This window comes from Lissotriton vulgaris (assembly GCF_964263255.1).
Source record: "Lissotriton vulgaris chromosome 8 unlocalized genomic scaffold, aLisVul1.2 SUPER_8_unloc_1, whole genome shotgun sequence".
Taxonomy (NCBI): domain Eukaryota; kingdom Metazoa; phylum Chordata; class Amphibia; order Caudata; family Salamandridae; genus Lissotriton; species Lissotriton vulgaris.
Window position 1 is genome coordinate 5878100 of NW_028240615.1, and position 17287 is coordinate 5895386.

A 17287-nucleotide genomic window follows, 5' to 3' on the forward strand; every position below is an offset into this window, starting at 1 on the left:
CTGAGCTGCTACCCCTCTCTCATCACCACCAGCACCTATTTTTTTAAGTTGTTCCTCCCTCCGGATTGTGTGATGTTTTTCAGTATCGTAGTTCGAACCTGGCTTACTTCGACAAACAATTGTGTGGCAAATGGAGCATATTGCAATGTTATCCTTCTGCTTGCTAATCGTAAGGAAGTCCCAAACTAGGGAGGATAACTTGTGTGCCACTGTGAATGCCTGAAAACTTGGAGGTAGGTGGTTATGTTGTTTACCTCTCTGTAGGACATACTTTGACTGTGGTAGTGATGGAAGCTGGTCTTAATGGGGCTCTTACAAATATGCAAGCCGGTGGTTATGATGGTAGAACCACATCACTCTGAGCAGGTTGAATAGCACGGGTCATCTCAGTGCCTTCTGAGCCACCCTCCATACTGAGAATCAGTGGCTCATTGCCATCATTGACACTTTCTATAATTCTAAGGCTTTCAGGAACTTTCCTTTTCCCTTGTCTCCCGGGCGGGTCTTGGATTCGGCTGGCGTTCAATCCATGTCTAGATCTTCAGAAGGGAGGCGTGGAGAAGATGGTAGAGTACCATTTCTTTTTCTTGTTGGAGACCATGAAGCCAATGGTTGAAGAGCAACATCTTGCTCAGCTGGAAGCTCAACTTCCTGTTCTCCTCCTACTTCAAGAAGAACTGCTGCTGACTGCGGCTAATGTTGTCCACTTACATGCAACAATTGGGTACTTTGTGGCTGAGACAAATCCAGTTCAGACTCACTGCTCATCATCATGACTGCAGCAACTGCATTGCTGAGAGACATGGGCTTGGGTTTAGCCTTGGAGGTGCTGCTGTTGATGATTCATGAGTACTGCTCCCAACCTTTTGCTGCCCAGAAGAGAATGTAGCAGGTTCTCCACATTTCCTAAAAAAGGTGGAGGGTGTCACATCAGTGGTGGCAATATCCTTCTTCTTCTCTTCCTGAGTGGCCACTTCCTTGGTAGGAAAACCCTTCTTTGGAACCATCTTCAAGTTCTTTCTTATTTCTGGCAGATGTCACTTAGCTACTTTAGTGGAACTAGAGGAGGACTCATGTGGTGTTCCTGTAGGCATTCTTGCAAGCAGTACTATGTGTGATGTCTCTTGTGCTCCTAAAAGCATAAACAGTCAAGAAAACAATTCATTGAAACGTGACATTTCCAGTTTGAATCTATAGACAATGTAATATAGTGAGATAACATCACAAATAATTAAAAACAGTTTATTCATTCCAAACCAAAACATAATCTTTCAATAACATACAGATTGAAAAGTTAACTTTGTGTGCCTCTACAGCCAATGAGATGGCAGTGGAAGGAAGGAGGTGCAGGGGAAAATTGAATGATCCTTAATTTATTGCTGGTGTGCACCTATGAGACACATATGACAGGCAAGGCTTGTGGGGGGGAATGGAATAGTCCTTAATAGAATTATTGCTTGTGTGTACCTATGGACTATGGGAGGCAGGGGAAAATAGAATAATATTTACAAAAATATTGCTAGTGTGCGCCTATAAGACACAGAGGGTAGGCAGAGGGTGCAGAGGAAAATGGAGTAATCCTTAAAAAAATTAATGCTGGTGTGTGCCTATGGCCTATGAAAGGCAGGGGGTGCAGGGAAACATCTAATATTGAAAAATATATAGTGCTGGTGTCTCCTTAGGCCCTATTTGAAACCCTATAGTAGGCAAGGAAGTGCAGAGTAAAAAGAAAAAATGCATTAAAAACACTGTACGTACATACTACAATCATCCTCAAGCACATTAAACTCATATGAAGAAAAAAGAAACAAATTAACAAAAACAAAAAGACATAAGCCTCTTCAATGTCCCTAGAAAATGGATCTGAATAGTGGAAGAAAAGGAACACACTGGCTACACAAAATGTCCACCGTGGCACTTGGCCACCAAGGGTGAAGGCACTGACAACAAAGAACACATGCAGGCCTATAGCAAAAGCAAAGCACACTGGCTACACAAAATGGACGCCTTGGCACATGGCCACCAAGCACGAAGGCATGGACAACATAGAACTCACGCAGGCTTATGGCAAAAAGCAAAGCATGCTGGCTACACAAAATTGCAAAAAACACAGTTGATGGACAGAATGCAGAACAATGTCTTACATTCACCCCAGTACAAAGATCTGGGCCTAAATCCATCGTTTTTTTGCACTCCACACCACCCTAGGTCAGACAATGGCTATATGCAAATCAGCCTTGACCCTGTGCCTCATGGGAACAGTCCAGCCCGAACAACCAAGCCATGTCTTTCCTAGACCGGAATCAAGCATCCAAGGACCGGTTTCTGGCTATCAGCCTTCTTCAGCCTGGATAGCTTGACTCCAGTGATGTGGAGAGCCTGGGACTCACGTCTGAGCATACCCAGCCCACTCGGGGTGAAAATTTCAAAAAACACAGTTGATGGACAGAATGCAGAACAATGTCTTACATTCACCCCAGTACAAAGATCTGGGCCTAAATCCATTGTTTTTTTGCACTCCACACCACCCTAGGTCAGACAATGGCTATATGCAAATCAGCCTTGACTCTGTGCCTCATGGGAACAGTCCAGCCCGAACTACCAAGCCATGTCTTTCCTAGACCGGAATCAAGCATCCAAGGACCGGTTTCTGGCTGTCAGCCTTCTTCAGCCTGGATAGCTTGACTCCAGAGATGTGGAGAGCCTAGGACTCATGACTGAGCATACCCAACCCACTCGGGGTGAAAATTGCAAAAAACACAGTTGGTGGACAGAATGCAGAACAATGATTTACATTCACCCCAGTACAAAGATCTGGGCCTAAATCCATCGTTTTGACATCAATGAAGGGCTTGCAGGGCTAAAATCACTATCTTCTCAGCTTTCAGGAGCAGAAAGACTTTAGTCAGAAAACCAAAAATTTCCACACAGTTTGGGCATTTTACTGGGACATAGCCTATTTTTTGTATTTTTTGTGCTTTTAATCTACTTCCAGTTAGTGGTAAAAATGGGTGTGAAAACAATAATGAATCCTGGAAGGGTTTACATTTCTGAAAAGAAGACAACATTGTGAAATCAACAAGGGGACATTTGTGTAGATCCCTCAAAGGTTTCCTATATAAAGTTACAGTTGAAATAAACAGCTATTGAAATTGAGTTAAGGAAAACAGCCATTTGTGCCTAAATTTTCACCTGTAACTTCTAACTATGGCAGATTTTTTTAAAGCAATATACTGTTAAGTCAGCTGGACCCTTCTCGTTGTGGGGCTATAGAAGACCAGTAGGTTCACCAAGAAACGGAGGTACCCAGAGCCAATAACTGAGCAGCACCTTGCAATGTTTTTTCATTGTGTACCGGGTATACACCAATTCATTTGGTAAAATATAAAGAGTGTAGCATAGGTAACAAGGAAACCTATGTATTTCTGAAACTGGACCAATATATGGAGTTATTTGCACATCTCTAAATTTATCGGTTCCCATAGTGGAATGTGAATCAAAGGACATTTTTTCAAAATGACTTCTTTTTTACACACTATCTTAAATGTGGAAGGCAGAATTGCATACAAAGACTTCTGGTAATTACACTGGTTTGACAATTCTGTGTTCCCACAAGTCTCCTAATAAAAATGGTACCTCACTTGTGTGGGTAGGTCTATTATCCGTGATCCGAAATGGCCCAAAACGCAATGTGGACCCATCACATTTGTCCATTGAAAACGGACCCTTTTTTGCTCAGTCGGCACCCAGGAAAACGTAGAAAGCTTGTATATTTTTAAAACCTAGACACCCAGGGAAATCCAGGATGGGGTGACTTGTGTGGCTATTAGCAGGTTCTGTTACGCAGAATCCCTTGCAAACCTGAAAATTTGCCTAAAAAGACTAATTTTCCTCACATTTCTGTGATAGAAAGTTCTGGAATCTGGGGGGACCCACAAACTTCCACCTACACATCATTTCCCTGAGTCTCCAAATAACAATGGCACCTCACTTGTGTGGGTAGGCCTAGTGCCCATAACAGGAAATTGACCAAAATACAACATCAACACATCACGTTTTTCCACGGAAAACTGACCCTTTTTTGCAATGTGCCTAGCTTTGGATTTTGGGCCCTAGCTCAGCCAGAACCTAGGGAAACCTAGCAAACCTGTGCATTTTTCAAAACTAGACACCCAGAGAACTCTAGGATGTGGTAACCTGTGTGGCTCTCACCAGGTTCTGTTACCCAGAATCGCTTGCAAACCTCAAAATGTGTCTTAAAAACAATTTTTCCTCGAATGTCTGTGATGCTAAGTTGTGGAATCTGCGGAGAGCTACGAACTTCACCTACCTATCATTTGCCAAAGTCTCCCAATAAAAATGGTACCTCACTTCTGTGGGTAGGCCCAGTGCCCGCACAGGAAACAGCACAAAACACAACATTGACACATCACATTTTTCCATGGCAAACTGACCCTTTTTCTGCAATGTACCGAGCTGTGGATTGTGGGCCCTAGCTCAGCCGGCACCTAGGGAAACCTACCAACCCAGACATTTTTTAAAACTACGCACCCAGGGGAATCCAGGATGGGGTGACTTAGGTGGCTCTCACCAGGTTCTGTTACCCAGAATCCCCTGCAAATTTCAAAATGTGCCTAAAAACCCACTTTCCCTACATTTCTGTAATGAAAAATTACGTAATCTGAGGGTAGCTACAACCTTCAACTTATCCAGCATTCCCCCAAGTCTCCAGATAAAAATGGTACCTCGCTTGTGTGGGTAGGCCTAGTACCAGAGACAGGAAATTGCCCAAAACGCAACGAGGATACATCATATTTTTCCACAGGAAACTGACATTTTTTTTGCAATGTGCCTAGCCAAGAGGAAACTCCCCAAAACGCAACGAGGACACATCATGCATTTTCCACAGGAAACTGACCTTTTTTTAGGTCTCGTCCTATTCCATTCCGCAAGGAATGAATAGGGCGAGACTATTGGGGCTAAACTAAGAGCTAAACTAAGCTCTGAAAAATGCGGATTTCCAGAAGTGCATGTGGTCTCGTGAACGTGCTTCTATCCGCCTGCCTCGCATCACCACATGAAAGCCATTTGTTGCTTGTTCACACTTCTTTCACAGCTTCACTTCAAAAGGTTCCCCCCCCCTATCCACTGCTTCACACTTCGCGGCCGCCAGGCCGTGTCTCGCATTTCTCCTCCCCCCCCTAATTATTCACCCCTGCTGTTGACCCATCTCCTAGAATCTCACAATTTAGAGAAACAAGCATGTTTTTTTTTATTATTTCATTTCGCCAATGCTTGCTTTCACGAGTCACTTTTAGGGCTGACCGCGACAAGACGCCCCCCCCCTCCCTCCCTCCCTCCCTCCCTCCCTCTCTCCTCTTCCTCGCGCTCGCACAACTCGCGTTTATTTTTTTTTTATTATTATTTCATTTCGCCAATCTATTTAAGTGATCTGCCTGCAAGGGCAGGAGAATGTTCGAGATTGGTATCTTTTTTCAAATAAAACTGGTTCATACTAGCACCCTTACACACAGCAAATACATTAAACGTACGGGCACAACTCACAAACAAGCACCAAGCGCAGCAGCTAAAAGACGTCATGTTCAACAGCGTCTGCAAGTCCAGAGTTGGCCAACAGCACTGGCGCGATGAGACTATAAACCCACCACTTAGTAAAAGCACAGGTGCAAGTCACAGAAAACTAAGGTTCAGTCGAAGTCAGGTTTAGTCAAAGCTGCCACGAAATGAGCCTTTTTTTGCCATGTTAATGGCGGGATGAATTGATGGAAAAAGTCATCTTTATTGTGTTTTTGGTTGGCTTTTGTAAAATGCTGTCTGTTGTTCAGTGGCCGCATTTAATTTCTGAACAGAGATGTGTCTCGAGTAACAACCTCTGATACATCCTGCTCCTCTCGCTTATTTTCACAGGCAGTGTTTGGATTTCAATTCTGCCGCCACGTATCATACATAACATTTCGTCGCTATGAAATATGCAAAAGAGATAAAAGAGCCGCTGAACCTTTGCCATGCAATGAGTTCCCTGAACACGAGTTGTCTTACTAATGATGCACAAATGAAAGCATTGTATGCTGCAGGATTGATATCTTGTAGAAAATACACTTGATTCCTGTGGCATGATGCTGGCGGCACAACCAATTGCAAAGTCAGCGATTCCATGTATCTCATCACAGCCCTTATTACATCCATTAGGTATTAGCATATGAATGCCACAAGAGGCGTTTATAAAGCCAAACTGTGCGATTCTAGTGCAATGGAGAAATATGTTTATCTTATTTTTGAGAGAACATAATTATGCGTGAAACAATTATTTTTGCCCTTGTGACTATATTGTTCGAAAAAGTAACAATTTCTAACTTTCCAAAAATAGCAAGATGATTTTACAAAATTTCTACAAGAGGAAACACAATTGGGAACGCCTGAAAAAAGTAGGTAGTTTAGGGGAAATTACGAGTATTTGTTCCTTCTTTTATATTTATTCGTGCATAGATTACAAAGCCAATCAGCAACAAATCGGTAGTTGATAACATATTTCTGCATTGTAGATCTATTTAATACAATTATTCATTTGATAAATACATAATGCATTGAATTGCATGTTATTGTAGTCTGTGTCGTTCTGTTTGATTCTATCCTATGTGTTTTATTCCAACAAACATCCTTGGATTTTCACATTAAAATATGTGGGCGATATCAGGCTGTCACAGTGTATAACCGAGTCTTTCATCTTTTGCCTTAAAGCCTTCAACGATTGTTCAAGACATAGGGCCTTCCTTGGAACCTGGCAGAGGGTGCAGACGGGGAAGGCTTGCTGAGCAGGAGTCATGTTTACACTGCTGTCTCTCCAAACTTTCCCACTTCTGGATATCTAACACTTTAGTTTATGCAATGGAATGATCCATATCGGAGCAACATTGGTTAACCAATGGCCCGGCCCCATAAAGATTGTGACTAATTTGAAAGAGTTCCTTTTGTTTATTAAGGTCTTTCTCTAGGCGGGACAAAAAGCATATGATTCATATGCCGCCCAAAATTTATATTTTTCCGTGAAGAGAGTTATCTCTGATATCTAGTTCTATTATAGATTCTGGAGTCAAACGGATTGGGGTGTTCAAAATATTGGGGTATAGATGATTATTGGGCGTTCGGCTCCCATAGGGAGACATCACCCGGTTGTGCGTGTTAACCACCTGTCATGCATTTCATACACTTTGGCATGCCGGTTTCACATGCATACTATCACCCTCACTCTATCTATCTATCGCCCTCACTCTATCTATCTATCGCCCTCACTCTTTCTATCACCCTCACTCTATCTATCTATCTATCTATCTATCTATCTATCTATCTATCTATCTATCTATCTATCTATCTATCTATCTATCTATCTATCTATCTATCTATCTATCTATCTATCTATCTATCTATCTATCTATCTATCTATCTATCTATCTATCTATCTATCTGTCTATCTATCTCCCTCACTCTATCTATCTATCGCCCTCACTCTATCTATAGATCTATCGATCTATCGATCTATCTATCTATCTATCTATCTATCTATTGCCCTCACTCTATCATCTATCGCCCTCCCTCTATCTATCTCCCTCACTCTATCTATCGCACTCACTCTATCTATCTATCGCACTCATTCTATCTATCGCATCACCACAGCATCACTCAGCACCACCACAGCATCACTCAGGGGCACCACAACATCACTATGCTCTACCACAGCATCACTGAATGCCACAACATCACTCGTCGCCACCACAACATCACTCAGCGCCACCACAGCATCAATCTGTGCAACCATTCAACAACAACTGGTTCAAATATGTTCTCTCAATGTTTCAAGCTTTATTATAAATGTCACAAAAATATGTTAATATTTCACTTCTGTTCTTGGATTTTCGGCACAATAAAATACACTGAACATAATCTTCACAAAAGTTATTTACAAAAGTTTAGGCTATTGTCATTATAAATTACAATAACTTTTAATTACGTATTAATTATTAAAAAAATTAAAAGCCATTGTTATTTGTAATAGCAATACATTGAAGTCACGTAAATACAACACACATTAAATTACAAATGCTATAGGTTTCACATTTGCGAAAGTTATAACTATTGGCATTTTCAATGACAAAGCTATTAATTTTGATATTTTCAAAACCAACACATAAATAAAAAAATTGTCATTTACAATACCAATAGCTCAAACTTTCCTAAAGCGAGACCTATTGCATTGCAAATGCTTGTTTGCAATATGTGGATTTTGGCCTTAGCTCAGGCGGTACCTAGGAAAACCTAGCAAACCTGTCTGAGTCGACCCTAGTGCACGCACAGGAAATGGCCCAAAACGTATTGTGGAGACATAAAAACGCCCTGGTGTTTCAAGGGGAGCACCTGCGTTTTTGCTCCCGGGCTCGGCGGCCATTTATGGAAACCTTCCAAACCCAAATATTTCTGAAAGCCAGACCCCGGGGGAGTCCACGGAGGTATGGCTTGAGTGGACCTCCTACGTTTTCTTACCCAGAATCCCCTGCAAACCTCAAATGTAGCTATAAAAACACATTTTCCTCACATTTGCGGGTGGGAAAGTTGTGGGATCATCGGGCTGAAACAAAATTCCTACCGCCCAGCATTCCCTCATGTCTCCTTAAAAAAATGGTACCTCACATTAAGTGGTGGACCGAGTGCCTGCGACAGGGAAGGGCCCAAAACATATTGTGGAGACATAAAAAAATTATCTATCACAAAACTATCTGGTTTTGCAAGGGGGGCACCTGCGTTTTTGGTCGGCGGTCATCTGGGGAAACCTACCAATCCCAGACATTTATGAAAACTAGACACCGGGGAGAGTCCAGGAATGTGTGCCTTGCAAGGATCCCCCGTCGCTTTCTTACCCAGAATTCCCTCAAACCTCAAATTTAGCTAACAAAAATCACATTTTCCTCACATTTCTGTGTGAATCACGGCGTGGGCACAGATTTCCTACAACCCAGCATTCCCCATTAGTCTCCCAAGTAAAAAATGATACCTCACTTGTGTGGGTGCCCAAAGCAGAGTCAGCCTAATAACGTATGAAAATAAATTGTGCTTATCAACTCACTGTGATATCCCCTCATTCTCCCCACATTTTTGACCCTTCCCTGTCCAGGCACTTGGCCCACCCACACACACGAGATATAATTTTACTCAGGAGACTGAGGGGAATGCTGTGTGGTAGGAAATATGTGCTGGTGCGGTAATCTCAATCAGAAATGTGAGGTAAATACGATTTTTTATTTAGATTTAAGGTTTGCAGCGGATTCTGGACAGGAAAACATTGAGGGATCCAAGCAAGCCCAACATCCCTAGACGGCCCCGGGTGTCTAGTTTCCAGAAATGTCTGGGTTTGTTAGATTTCTTTTGATGGGCGCCGAGCCCGGGTTAAAAAATACAGATGCCCCCTTGCAAAACCAGACCATTTTTGCATAAACTTTGAAATCTCTACAATACATTTTGGGACCGTTCCTGTTGCAGGCACTTGGCCCACTCACATAAGTGAGGTACCATTTTGTTTGCTAACTTTGAGATTTGCAGGGGATTCAGGGTAGGAAAATGTTAGGGGATGCATGCATGCCACCCATCCCTGGACCCCCTGGGTGTCTAGTTTTCAGAGATGTCTGGGTTTGGTAGGTTTCTCTTGATGGCTGTCAGCCCGGGAACACAACCACAGGGGCCCCCCTTCAAAACCAGGCCATTTTGTGAAAGATAATTTTGATGTCTCCACAATATGTTTTTGGCCCTTTCCTGTTGTGTGCATTTGGCCCACCCACACAAGTGAGGTAACATTTTTATAGGAATACCTGGGGCAACACTGGGTGGTAGGTATTTTGTGGTTTCTTACTGATTCTAAAAGAATATGGCACAGTAATGCATGAAAAATGTGTGATTTACTTCACTAGATGGTTCGGATATAGTTTTCCAAATGTGCTATGGAAAATTTTGAAATGTCGGTAATCTGTTTTGAAAAAAACGCGTGGCTGATCGAAGCAGCGTGGACTGGCGTCTGTTACCTCATACAGAGAGTTGAATCCACTCGACTATACAAACAAACAATATGTATTTGCTATATATTAACTGAAAGAACTTTTTTATATAGTCTTTTTAATTAATATGTCAATGAATTTTAACATGATATTTTTATACAACTTATTAAATTTAAATTTCTGTGCTAATTTCAGTGCCTTATTACTCACTACTTATTATTATTAATTTGTTGTCTGATACTTTGCCAGTGTGTATATGTTGCCTGGGTGCTTTATTTCTCATAATTTAATTGTCCTGACCCAGGAACTTCATCCTTATCAGGGGGTCCTTGTTTTTCCCATATTCACTGCCAGCCAAGCGCCAGTCCACACATACAACTAGCCAAGTACCAGTTCATGCACAACTCCAGCCAAGCACCAGTCCACGCACACCACCATCACGTTTTTATACAAAAAAGAAAACACAATCTAATTGGAAGTAGATACAAAAGTATAACTACAAACAGCAGCTCTAACTAAATACATCACACTAATGCTAACTGTGAAATTTGAGCAGAAAATATAAAACAATACAGACCAGTCAGTTTACTTTTATGCTCACAGTTGCAACCAAAAATTCCATTGCATCTGGAACAATTAAAAACATGTGGGCACACCCATCCAGGATTAGAAGGGCAATCGGGGCAGTACATATGACTCTCCTTCTGCACACCTTTTCGGGCACAGACTACATTTCTTAGTGGAAAAGTATTTTATGGTAAGGGGAGGAAGGTGATGAGGAAAGTTGCGATCTTTCCTCCACCGTTGCAACTCTAGGAACTCTTGCCTGTTCCAGTAAAGCAAGGCTGCCTCTCACAGACTGCTGAAACTGAACCAATGTCATCTTTGACTCTGGAGATTAGTCCTTGAATACAACAAAGGCATTGAAGGTTGCTAAATGGAATAAATGGATAGCTAGCTTGCAGTGTAAGGTTCCAACTTCTGATCTACTCTATCAACACCACCCATGTGCTTATTGTAGTCTAAAATGCACACAGGTTTGCGCACTTCAGCAACCTGACCCCACACAGTCACCAGTGAGGTACTTTCATCATGGATGATAGTCAGCATGTAGACATCCCTTCTGACAGAAAGGTTCACAGCCAGAAGTTCATCGCTATGTAAGGCACTGCCCTGTCCCTTCTCAAATTTTTTGCGAACAAGCACTTTTGGGTAACCTTAACGGGTAAAGCGGTTTGTGCTACAAGCAACAGTGTCATCTACCAAGTTCCCACACAATTTTATAGATATCGCCACTCCTATTCTCAAACAGCATATACATCTTAATTCCATAACGTGCCCTCTTGCTAGGAATGTACTGCCTAAAATCCAAACAGCCCTTAAACAGGACCAAAGATTCACCCACAGCTATTTCTTTCCCTGAAACATAGATCTCTGAAAATTGATCTACAAATGATCAAGGACAGGCCGAATCTTAAAGAGATGTTCACAAACATGGTGATCTCGGGGCAATGCTGAAGCATTTTCAACAACATGAGGCATCCAAAGTAAAAGCAAATAGCGATCACGACTCATGGTTGCAGGAAATATAGCTGTTGCCATCAAGGGACTAGTAGACCAATATGAAGACAGCGACAGCTTCCTTATCAAGCATATCAATAAAAGTTAAACCCAAGAAATTCTTCAATTAATCCAGATTTGTGGGAGTACCCCAGGTGGCTCTAGAGGTGGGCTTAAGTCTAGCAGCGTTGTCCCTCAAATAGTGTTCAGCATACAAATTAGTCTGTTCAACAATCTTATCCAAAAATACATCATCCATAAACAACTGAAAGTAAGTTATAGGAAAAAAGTTTTCTGTATTCACTCTAAACCCTGCAACACCACTAAAGGCAGGCAACACCAGCTGCATCATGTTTGGTCCAGCACTTCCAATAGGAACATCAGTGTCCTCTTATAAAAGCTGCACTTCATCCGCACTGAGAGTGGCTTCATCTTCAGATAATTCCTCTCAGACAGAAAATTCACCTCCAGAATCTTGAACTTCTTCCTCTGCCTCAGATGCTGAGTCAGTCTCATAATCATAATCATAGGAAGACTCGAAAAGCATATCCTCAATGTGCAGAGCAGTAATCCTGTGGCTATCCATACTCATTACTAAGAAAAGTAACTTGAAAAATAAGCCAACAATACTCAACACTGTATAAAATAAGTAATCAACAAAGTGTGGCTTTATCAACCGAAAAGTAAAACTACTGGTAGCCTGAAAGGACAATTCAACCAATACAAACCACATAAAGACCTACATTTTGAAAAAGCAATACCACTCATTTGCCAGAGTCAGCTAGACTCACCAGCACCTACACTGCACAGACACAGGAAGCACCAATGATATTCCACCGAAAGGAAAAATAAAAACAGTTACACACAAGTCAACACAATACACCCTGTGCACAAATACTATGAAAATGTCACATACAATGTAAAAGAAGCTAAATATGCTGCTATTACACCCTTTACAAAAACTGCATTCATGCAGGGCAATAATACTCATTTGGAGTAAACAGTACAATAACTTGTTCTTACCAAACAGATGCAACAACATGAACTGTAGATCAACCAGTGACGAAACCGCAAGCAGGAGACACAATTCTAAACAAAAGCTTAACACTAGAGTAAAAAGGAGAAATAAAACATTAAGATAATGAATACAAATGATGACGAGAAATAAAACAGTTAACATTATCAAAGACTATAAAGTCTACCCCAACATCCAAATGCCAGCCACATACACTTCCAGCCAAGAGCCAGTCCACGCACAGCCAGCCAACTGCCAGAACACGCAGACCATCATCTGAACTACATTTCACACACAAACCTTTCCTGGTGCCTAGTGACTTCTAAAAATATATGGCCAACCTGCCCTCAAGGGGAGCAGAAATGGCCAGAATATTCACCTCCAAAAGGGGAGCGACCATTTCCTGACACTGCCCAAAACATTTTGCGCCATCTACAGTAAAACTCCTGGTGGCCTACTGGCACCTGACCCACTTAGGGGCAGATGGGCCTACAGTATAAGGCCAATCTGCTCCCAAGGGGGCAGAAACAGCCAAAATATTAATCTCCAAAAGGGGAGTGACCCTTGCCAAAGGGGCTGCGCCCTAACATATATATAAAAAAGATCCCTTGTGTCTAGTGTATTTCTGCACCCCATGGGCGAAGATGGGCCTAAAAATATGGCTGATCTGCCCCCAAGGCGGGTGGAAAATTGGCAAAACATTTCCCCAGAAAAGGGGAGTGACCCTTGTCCAAGGGACCATTGCCCGACATACACAACATGCAATCCGTGGTGTCTAGTGGGCTTCCACACCCCCAATGGCAGATCGGCCTAAAAAAAGGCTGATTAGCTATCTGGGGGGGGGGGGGGGAATTACCCTTTCCTAAGGGGTCACTCCCTGTAATCATTGCCATAATCCCTGGCTTCTAGTGGGTTTTGCCCCACCCCGGGGGCTCATTGGCCTAAAAAAACAGCAGAATCAGACACCACAGGGATCCAAAACAGACCCAAACATGCCCCTGGGGAGCAACCCTTGCCTAAGGGGGCACTCCCTGAAAGAAACAAATCCCTGTTGGTCCAGTGGATGGATTCCTACTCCATCATCGCGAGCCTCACCTGTGACCATGGAGCAGGAATCTATTCAAAACAGCTACAGGGGTTAAGGAAAAACTTTTTCCTTGCCCCCGTGTCTGTTTTTCCCCTCATCAACCTCCTCTGCCCCCCATGAGAAGGATGTACCTGAAACACGTCCTTTCTTGGAATGCGCTGGAAGAAAATGGCTTCTAGCGTGTCCCCATCAGCATATGATGACATAGGCGCACAGTGAGCGTGCCAACATCAGCAGATTGCACTTCCTCTTCTACCCCTAGTAGAGGCTTGTAGATGGGGTGCCCACGGGGGGGCGTCATCGCTTCCCCTGGGGGTGGGTGCCAGAACATAATGGTTACGTCCTCAGCACATGAGCACCGTGGCTGAGGACCTAATCATTACGCCCTTAGCACCCAAGGGATTAACTTTATTTTTCACAACAAAATCCTTAAAATCCAATGGTATATGCAGCAGGGATTGCAGACAAAGAAGAGAGTGATCATTTCTCCTCAAAATCCAAATGCAAAATGGCCAAGGGATGGACAAAGCACTTAGAGGAGCCTTCTGGACAGGAAGAGGAAGTTGGAGTTGCTGTGGCACTTTCTTCCTGTTGAAAAAGTTCAAATAAAAAAAAGTGTTATACTCAAAAAAACTACCTGAACTGTCCGTTTGGGTAGAATATTTACTTGAAAACCCATTTTTGAGTTGATATTGCTGCTTCTCAAGTAGAAGATCTACTCAAGAAGCAGCCCTCTTAACGTGACCACCCACGTTAGAAAATGGCGACAGAAGAGTTTCTAGCGACCAGAAATTGTGCAAGTGGATGCCAAACCTCACTCGGCCTCGGCAGCCTGCTAGCTGATGCCTTGCATTGTTCCCGTTGTCATCACGTTGTTCGAAAGAAATTCTGCCATGCTGTCATTGGTGGAATTTGTCTGGAACTCCATGTTACAAGAGTAATATGGAATGGCCAAATTTGGCCAATTCCGTGAGTGGAAAGACATTTTCTGCCCGGGGCTAATCCAGCACTGTACAGAGCATCTCAAGCCTGCTAGCACCTTTTCAGTGTTATATATGTACTGTTTATCTGCCTTATGTGCTCCACCTGTGCACCCATGTATCAGAAACTATCCACTTCCCAGTGAATTACCAGATAGGGTACACCTCACACCCCATCCTGGTCAGTACCCCGCAGGAACAACCGACTTATCCCAATTGGTATGCAAGCCTTATACTGTCTCAAGGTTTTCTAGGTCCCCCAGTAGCACTTTTACAGAGACCTCCAGGACACATAGGTATGTGAATGCATCAGCTACATGCATAGACACTGTGTGCGTGGTAGAGCCTATTATGATCCAATACTGGCGTTTCTGATATCTCCTGGCACAGTCCTAGAGTTCTTTATGGAAGGGAAAAACTGACCTATGAAAAACACCTTAATTTGTTCGAAAGGAATTCCTTTAAAAGGCACTTCACACATGATTGGTGAAAACATCTGATGTTGGTGTATACCCTGCCGCCGCTTAAAACGTCACAGTTCGTTTTTACTTATTTTTCTCCTGGCATAAATAGTTTCCTCAAACATAGTTTTGAGTAAGGTGTAGAACAGGGGACTCCACCTTTTCTGTAGTGAGAGCTACTTCTGATCGGTGAAAATCATTGTGAGCTACTGAAAGCTACGCAACTTGCACATTGTTACCAGACACCCTTACAGTCAAGCACCACTCACTTTCAACATAATGTCCATGGAACCAGATTTTTTTTTCCAACATATTTTATTGGTTTTGACATTTAAAGAATGCATACACGCGAAAGCAACAATATCAGTCAAGTAAGGATTATGTTACATAGAATATTCTCATGTATATCTTATACATTGGTTATGCATAACATATAGGTCAGCACTTGTAACAACCAATATGTGAAATACAATGTGATAGTATAACTTATGACTTACCTCACCCCCCTATGTCCATGGAACCAGATACTATGGTTTGTACAAAATACTTTGACTAGGGGCACTATAATAGGACTGCCATGTGTGCTAGTGACAGTGTGATCTTTGGGGATGCATGAACATGTGTGCGTATAAATGGGATTAGTGCAGAGGTCTTCAAACTTTTTGATGCCGAGACCCCCTTGTAAAACCTTTTTAGGCGTAAGGACCCCCTTCCGAAAAAAGTTTCTAGAAACTGGTACTCCTTATTATCAACTTTTGACAACCATAAATGCGCCTGTTAGACCTCATCACATCCATCCATCCATCATTCATCCACCCACACTTTCACACATCCATCCATCCACCCTTTCATCCTTCCAGCCATACATCCATCCTTCATCCATCCACCCTTTCATCCTTCCATCCATACATCCAGCCTTTACCCATCCACCCACCCACCTTTTCACACATCCATCCATGATTCATCCATGCAACCTTTTATACATCCATCCATCCATTCACCCTTTCATCCTCCCATCCATACACCCATCCTTCATCCATCCACCCTTTCATCCATACATCCATCCATCCACCCTTTCATCCATCCATCCACCCATCATTCATCCCTTCACCTTTTCACACATCCATCCATGCATCATTCATTCATGCAACCTTTTATCCATCCATACATCCATCCTTCATCCATCCTCCCTTTCATCCATCCTCCCTTTCATCCTTCCATCCATCCATCCTTCATCCAACCACCCTTTCATCCTTCCATCCATACTTCTATCCTTCATCTATCCACCCTTTCATCCTTCCATCCATACATCCATCCTTCATCCATCCACCCTTTCATCCATCCATCCATCCATCCATCCATCCATCATTCATTCATCCCCCCACCTTTTCACACATTCATCCACCCATCATTCATCCATGCAACCTTTTATCCATCCATACATCCATCATTCATCCTTCCATCCTTTCATCCATCCATCCATCCATCCATCCATCCTTCATCCGTCCACCCTTTCATCCTTCCATCCATACATCTATCCTTCATCCATCCACCCTTTCATCCTTCCATCCATACATCCATCCTTCATCCATCCACCCTTTCATCCATCCATTCACCCATCATTCATCCACCTATCTTTTCACACATCCATCCATCATTCATCCATCTATCCAATCTTTACTCCTTTTGATGAATAAAAACGTATTTAAATAAAAAAAGGAAATGTATAGGCACTAGATATCACAGGCTCTTAGGTCCAGAGATCCAAATATTAAATATACAAGGCAATCTTCAAACTCCTATACTGTGGCTCACGGAAAAAAATAGCCTTTAGAGGTCTTGCATAAAGGATCTGTCCAAGATACAATAACAACAAGATAGATGTATAAACAAGTGATTAACAGCAAAATAGAAGTCTGGGAAAAAATAGCAAGAATTGGAGATTCACAAATCTAAAACCCATCTATTTCTTTACAGAACAACAAATTCAGTCCTCAATCGATAGTAAAGAAGCAAGAAAAGCTGTAAAAGAGGAATTCTCATTACAGGGAGCCTCTCTTGAAAAAGCGAAAGAATTCCAATACCTACTGTACTCCTGGCTCTCAAAATGTGGGCGGAGCCAAAAC

General features: G+C 42.4%; 1 protein-coding gene across 1 annotated transcript in view; it reads right to left on the reverse strand.

Annotated features, from left to right (window-relative positions):
- Positions 1-244: 244 nt before the first annotated feature.
- The window catches only part of LOC147672962 (DNA dC->dU-editing enzyme APOBEC-3C-like), a 154377-nt gene continuing 137334 nt past the window's right edge, over positions 245-17287 (reverse strand). The window contains exons 4-5 of the transcript XR_015303469.1: positions 12642-12725; positions 245-1132 (exon numbers count right to left, since the gene is read on the reverse strand). The gene's annotated coding sequence lies outside the window, so the exon portion shown is untranslated. The remainder of the gene's footprint in view (positions 1133-12641; positions 12726-17287) is intronic.